Here is a 7,564-nt window from a genome sequence, read left to right on the forward strand (position 1 = left end):
ATTTCAGATTTTAATGGGAAAACTGCAGAATCAAAGTGAAGAGGGTGAAGAGCCAGGTCAAGGCCTCTGGATTCAGCCACTTATCAAACACAGCAGCCCACTGTCAGCATTTATGTGTCAGTCGCGTGTGGGTATGTTCGTGTGTGTGTGTGTGTGTGTATGTGTGAGAGTGAGTTTGTGTGTCTTTCAACACCTTTTTCATTGTTATTTATTGCCATATATGTGTAACCCTCTTTGTTTGTCTCCATTGCTGTTCCGTTTCTCTTCTGTGCCTTTGTTAAACTGTATTATTGAAAGTGTTGTTGTGTAGAGTGGAGGAGGGTTAGAGGGGACAGTGCAGGGGACTGGGGAGAGGAGGACACGGTAACCCTGGATTAAAATATACCCGGGAAAAGGATGGTCTCTTATTCCGAACAGCAGTTTACAGGGGCTGTGCAATGATCGAAAAGGAGGAAGCCACGGGCTCCGAGGAGGATCTGGGTTTGTCTCGTGGCAGTGGCGTGTGTAAATGGTTCAGCGTCCGGATGGGTTTCGGGTTCCGGTCGATGACCAACCGAGATGGGACACCGCTCGAGGAGACTGTCGATGTATTCGTTCAAGCTTCCGTAGCCTGAAGGAGGGCGAGGCGGTGGAGTGTACCTTCAAGAAGTCGTCTAAAGGCCCAGAGTCTGACACGGTGACGCGCCAGGTTGAGCACAGTGTATAGGCTGTGAGAAGACACCTAAGGCGCACAGAAACGACGCTCCAACTGTGGAGGACCTGACCACCATGCCAAAGAATGCCTCGTCAGCCCAAAAAGTGCCATTTCTGCCAGAGCATCAGCCACATTGTGGCCAACTGTCCAGTCATAGCACAGCAGTCCTCCCCTGGCTCTCAGGGAATAGCATCATCATTGAGGGATGAGAAAGAGGAGCAGAGACACGCCCCCTTGCTCCACAAGGAGAGCTCTGATTGATCCATTCAGGGATTCAGCCAATCACAAGGTTTCATTGTCATGCTGCTGCTGGAGCTACATCAGGCTGTCTTTATTTATCGTACAAACAGCAAGAAAATTTTACTTTTATTGATGCGATAGTTGCGATTGAGAGTTAGCTCTGTTTTAATGCACAGAGACACATCTATCCACCTTTTTTTGCAACTCAACTACTTTTAACTAATTTATTTTCCGTCTATGAAGTTATTATTTCTGTGTTAGATAAAGAAGTATCTTAGCTTAAAACTGAAACAATCAAATCTCACTGTGTTAACAAACTGCAATAAGCCTTATACCTAATGTCAGCCTAATGTCAGTTTTTACCACTGTACCTACAGTTGAAGTCGGAAGTTTACATACACCTTAGCCAAATACATTTAAACTCAGTTTTTCACAATTCCTGACATTTAATCCAGGTAAAAATTCTCTGTCTTAGGTCAATTAGGATCACCACTTTAAGAATGTGAAATGTCAGAATAATAGTAGAGAGAATGATTTATTCCATCTATTTTGTGAAGTCCACCAGTCCCTCCTGCAGCAAAGCACACCCACAACATGATGCTGCCACCCCCATGCTTCACGCATGGGATGGTGTTCTTCGGGTTGCAAGCCTCCCCTTTTTCCTCCAAACATAATGATGGTAATTATGGCCAAACAGTTCTATTTTTGGTTCATCAGATCAGAGGACATGTCTCCAAAAAGTACGATCTTTGTCCCCATGTGCAGTTGCAAACCGTAGTCTGGCTTTTTTTATGGCGGTTCTGGAGCAGTGGCTTCTTCCTTGCTGAGCGGCCTTTCAGGTTTTGTCGATATACAACTCATTTTACTGTGGATATAGATAATTTTATACCTGTTTCCTCCAGCGTCTTCACAAGGTCCATTACTGTTGTTCTGGGATTGATTTGCACTTTTCGCACCAAAGTACGTTCATCTCTAGGAGACAGAATACGTCTCCTTCCTGAGCGGTATGACGGCTGCGTGGTCCCATGGTGTTTATACTTGCGTACTATTGTTTGTACAGATGAACGTGGTACCTTCATGCATTTGGAAATTGCTCCCAAGGATGAACCAGACTTGTGGAGGTCTACAATTTTTTTTTCTGATTCCTTGGCTGATTTCTTTTGATTTTCCCATGATGTCAAGCAAAGAGGCACTGAGTTTGAAGGTAGGCCTTGAAATACATCCACAGGTACACCTCCAATTGACTCAAATGATGTCAATTAGCCTATCAGAAGCTTCTAACGGCATGTCATCATTTTCTGGAATTTTCCAAGCTGTTTCAAGGCACAGTCAACTTAGTGTATGTACACTTCTGACCCACTGGAATTGTGGTACAGTGAATTATAAGTTAAATAATCTGTCTGTAAACAATTGTTGGAAAAATTACTTGTGTCATGCACAATGTCGATGTCCTAACCGACCAACTGTAGTTTGTTAACAAGAAATGTGTGGAGTGGTTGAAAAACAAGTTTTAATGACTCCAACCTAATTGTACGTAAACTTCCGACTTCAACTGTATGTGCACTGCTAACTTTATTTTCCCTGCTGCAGCTAAATCAGAGCTAGCCTATGTTGATTTTACTGGAGACGATCGTGAGTGTTTTACCCGAAACCTTATGTTAGAAAAAGGTAAAGAAAATACAATCATACAAGTGAATGTATGTAACAGTATTGCTTCCGTCCCTCTCCTCGCCCCTACCTGGGCTCGAACCAGGGATCCTCTGCACACATCGACAACAGTCCCCCTCAAAGCATTGTTACCCATCGCGCCACAAAAGCCGCAGCCCTTGCAGAGCAAGGGGAACAACTACTTCAAGGTCTCAGAGCAAGTGACGTCACCGATTGAAACACTTTTAGCGCGCACCACCGCTAACTAGCTAGCCATTTCACATCGGTTACATGTACAGAAATAGATTGTTTCTTGTTCAAAAAAGAGTGTATTCTGCTTATTGAAATGTTCTTTGGCTATTATAAGTCATTGGCATTTCTTCAGCCAAGTGAATGTTTTAACCCTTTCTGCTGTATGAATGTTGGTACACCATGGTTGCACATAGGACTCTGTACAATACAGCTTGTCATAAGTGCCATAGCCTGGTCATTTGTCTCATTGGTGGTTGGATGTTGCCTCCTCCCATGCATTTTACAAAGCTTTGACTCTAGGCTAAATGCGAGACCAGCGTTGACAGTGTCTTCCTGTCTATCCCATAGCTTTTACTATGGATGTAGACATGGCTTTCTAACATATACTACATATTAGGGGTGTTCTCATACCCTACACTGATAAACATTACCTGTTTATCATTGTATCAATGAACTCGGAAACTATTTAGAAAAAAATGTGCTTTCTTGGATGGAGCTGAGTGTTCTTTTTTTTCTTCAAGGACATATTTTCATGATTGAGTGCAATGATAAAGGGACTCAAGTGTTAAGGTGGTTCTAAGTTTAGTCTTCATTCCTTCTTTACAGGAGTGGCTGGAATATTTTAAACCACCTAAATGGATGTAGATATTGTAATCTTTTTTACATTGATTATTTATTAATTGTCTTAATTCTCTAAACCTCTAATTGATACAGTATTACAATTTCTAGCTCATTTCTGTTTAAACTGAAACTGGCTTTGGTTCTGGGCTCTTTAGAGCTTCATGGTGATATTTAGCAAACAATTGTGCTTTACTTTTCAGTGTCTCTTTCAATGGGCTTCATTTTCAGTTGACTTCGTGATATATTGTCCTTAAACCATTGCGACAATACTCTGCACTAATCATGTGTAGGAGTATGGGCATTTCTTAAAGATACTTAATTGCTCCTTGATCCTTATGACTGCAGCTAGGGTTTAGTTTCTCTGAAATCCTCATGTTGAACTCAGGGAAACCCCTTTAAAGAGGAGCTACTTTGGAAGGAGTGGTAAAGTGTTTTATGTGTGTACCTATAGCCTATCAGCTGGGTTGCTGGAAAAACCCATGCAGATCATTGATTGCCAAAAGAGCCAAAAGGGCGATGCACTATTTACACGTTGCTTTGACGTTACAGTAGTAAAACTAGCCATATTTAATGTTAGGGCTCCCGAGTGGTGCAGCGGTTTAAGGCACTGCATCTCAGTTCTAGAGGCGTCACTACAGACCCTGGTTTGATTCCAGGCTGTATCACAACTGGCCGTGATTGGGAGTCCCATAGGGCGGTGCACAGTTGTCCGGGTTAGAGTTTGGCCGGGGTAGGCCGTCATTGTAAATTAGAATTTGTTCTTAACTGACTTGCCTAGTTACATAAAGCTTCAATAAAAAATTCCACACTACATTGTTGAATTTTAAGAACTCTAAGGATGTGCCGTTGGGCAGAAATGACATTTCCTCTGAGTTACAATGACTATTCATGATCTTTGTTCTGCATCTATTGTGTGCTTTTAACCAACTCTTCCCTTGTACTGCTCCCTGTATTTCTGAAGGTAATATTTTTCTCTCTTTGCACAGATAACTCTCTCTATCCAGAGCTGCAAATAGCCGTTTGTCGGTTCTGTGCATCCTGTTCTATCTCTGCGACCCTGCGGTCTGTGAACTCTGACCCTTGCCAACATATCCAGTGCTCCTGGGCAGGGCATGGTTGTTGGTGCCGGGCCTTAGGTGCCAAGCGGCCTACAATCTGGGGAGCTGTGCTGTGCTGTGCTGTGCTGTGCTGTGCTGTGCTGTGCTGTGCTGTGCTGTGCTGTGCTGTGCTGTGCTGTGGTACAGGGGTGTAGGTGGAGCATTTGTGGATGGTGCTCAGCCATTCTCTTCCGGCACGGTGCTGCTCCCTGGCACTTCCTGGCCTTTGATGGAGCACAGCCAGCCGGTATGGTGCTTCTCTCTCTCTGACCCTGTGCAGTGTGTCTCACTCCCAGGCTTTCACAAACACAACCTCTGCTCCCAGAGAAGGATATAAAATTAATGAAAATGAGGCCATTTGGCTTTTTCTCTTTCCCTCTCTCCCCCTCTATCTATATCTTTCTTTCTCCCTCAGCCGCTCTCCGTTTTTCTCTCCCTGAACCCTGTAAACTCATACCTTGGGTGGGTCTCCAAACATTGGGTAAACATTGCCTCCACATTGTAAACAAGACAGTTTGAACAACTCCTGTCAGGGAAAGTATTATGAAAGATGGATGGTTCCTAACTATACTTATGTCTGACACTGACTACTACTACAACTTTGATGGATGATGCAATATTGATTAATTTGAATACTGAAAATAACCCAGAGCTCATGAATATATGATGTAAAAGCCTGAATTCACCAGCGAATATACCAGTGGGGAACCGTCAGGGCCCTATACGCCCTCAGAGAGGGCCCAAGGATAGATACAAATCTGTATATATTTTTATATATTATAATTTGCAATTTTGTTTTCATTGATTTAATCTTTTTTTTGTCTTAATTGTAAGTATCTTCCTATTGAATTTCTTCCGTGTGTGTTGGAAAAAGAAGGGTTAATATCCAAGAGAAAAAAATATCCAATCAGAATTTTTCTTTGGTAGTCTCTTGGTAGAAATAATCTAGCTGGGCTCAAAGCTCAATGGCTAGGTCCTCAGGCTTTGAATAGAAGGTTGACGTTGACTTCAATGAGAGCAGCATTTTGGAATGACAGTAGAATCAACCAATCACAAATTGTCTTGTAATAGGTGGGACAATCGTATGATGCCTCAAGGCCCTCTAGAGGGCCTAAGTATACGTCACTAATTCAGAGATAATTGCGAGCCTTATCTTGTTTTCTCAAGCTTGAGCCTAGCTAGCTGGCTATCTTTTTGCAGTGAGTGTATGTAGCGATGGCAGTGGCAACTGCAGAGAGAGTAATCGAGGACGATGTGGTGACTAAATTGTTAACATCGCCCATTTCAAGACTAACTTTTATTGAAAAGTTCAATCTTGTACATACCTGGAGACCAGCTCCTGCACTGCCTGATTTGGTGCCACGAGGAAAGAGTTTTGAAAGGCATTTTCAAGTTAATAATTATGAGCGCTATCCGTGGATAACCTGCTGTGAGCTGACAAAAAAAGCTTTACTCTTGGAATTGCCTACTCTTCAGCACAAATAATAGCTCAAGCTGGACAACTGGTTTCAAAGATTTAGCCTGTTTGACAGTCAGCACTTCGACACCAAAACTCAACTTCACACCTGCGAGCTACAGTGAATTTAAAAACATTTGTGGAAACAAGAGTAGACCTTAACGAGCAGCGGCGGAATGAGACACTTGCTCACAGTGATGAAGTCAGACACAACAGGGAGATTCTAAAGTGCCTTATTTATACGGTTGTGTTTTTAGGCAAGCAAGAATTTGCATTCAGAGGACACGTGGAGGGCAAAGAGTCAGCTAATAGGGAAACTACTTGGAAATACTGGAATGCTTGGCTGAGTATGACAGCACGTTAAACTGCCATTTGGCTAAAGCTACCGTGTTCACAGGCACTTCCAGCAAAATCCTAAATGACCTGGTACACGCGGTTGCGAATGTAATGACAGGAAAATTGAAGAAAACCCCCTTTGTAACCATCATGGTTGACGAGACGACAGACATCAGCAATGTAGCTCAAATGTCTTATGTGTTGCGTTACACTACCGATGGTGGTGTGAAGGAAAGGTTTTTCAAATTTGAGGATGGCTGTAACTGAGAAAAAAACGAGCAGAAGAGGTTGCTGCCCGAATTATCATATTTTTAGAGGAGTGTGAATGCACGGCCAAAGTTGTGGCACCGTGTTACGATGGGGCCCCAGTCATGGCCTCTGGTATAAACGGAGTACAAGCCAAGGTGAAAGAAACTATCCCGCAAGCTCTGTTCATTCATTGCTATGCGCACACTCTTAATCTGGTGATGTCACAAGGTGCTGGTAAAGTAAAAGAATGCAATATTTTTTTTCTCATCTTGGTGGCCTAGCAGCATTTTTCTCAAGATCTGTCAAACGAAGAAAACTACTGGATGAAATATGCCATCAGAGACTACCCAGAGTGGCGCCAAGACGATGGAACTTCTCCTCACGCTTAGTTTGCACTGTGTATGAAAAAACGGCGGAACTCATTGATCTCTATGAATACATAGGGGACCATCACGATGCCTTTGATGAAGACACAGTTCACAGCGCAGATGGATACATGGTGCCCCTAACAAGCTTCGAGTTCTGCTTCCTGCTATCAGCGATCTACTCCATGTTTGCATACTCCGACGTGCTATTTGGAATATTGCAGAACAGGGAGTTTGACATGCAGTTCTGCTTGTCCAGGGTGGACGACTTCTGCAACACCACAGAGAAGGAAAAAGGAAAATTCGATTTCATCTACGAGGACACTGTGAGTGAGACCGAAGTTCCAAGGGGGCTCAGGACACATGTGCAAGGAGACGTTCGCGGGCAGTACCAACAGCTACACAGTGTGATCACCGACAACATTGTCACTCAGCTAAGAAACCGGTTCAATGGCCATGAAATGCTCATGTTCCTTTCCCTCCTTGACCACAAAAGTTCCCAATAGATAGCTAAACAGCAAACTTTCCAAATGCTGCGTTCTCAAGTCTCGAGGAAAGCTACGGCCCTAATTTTGATATGTTGCGGCTTAAAACAGAACTTACCGTT

At 43.2% G+C, this 7,564-nt stretch overlaps 1 pseudogene; it reads left to right on the top strand.

Annotated features, from left to right (window-relative positions):
• Positions 1-437: 437 nt before the first annotated feature.
• Positions 438-955, top strand: LOC120046987 (annotated as a pseudogene).
• The last annotated feature ends 6,609 nt before the right edge of the window (positions 956-7,564 follow it).

This window comes from Salvelinus namaycush, chromosome 5 (assembly GCF_016432855.1).
Source record: "Salvelinus namaycush isolate Seneca chromosome 5, SaNama_1.0, whole genome shotgun sequence".
Classification (NCBI taxonomy): Eukaryota; Metazoa; Chordata; class Actinopteri; order Salmoniformes; family Salmonidae; genus Salvelinus; species Salvelinus namaycush.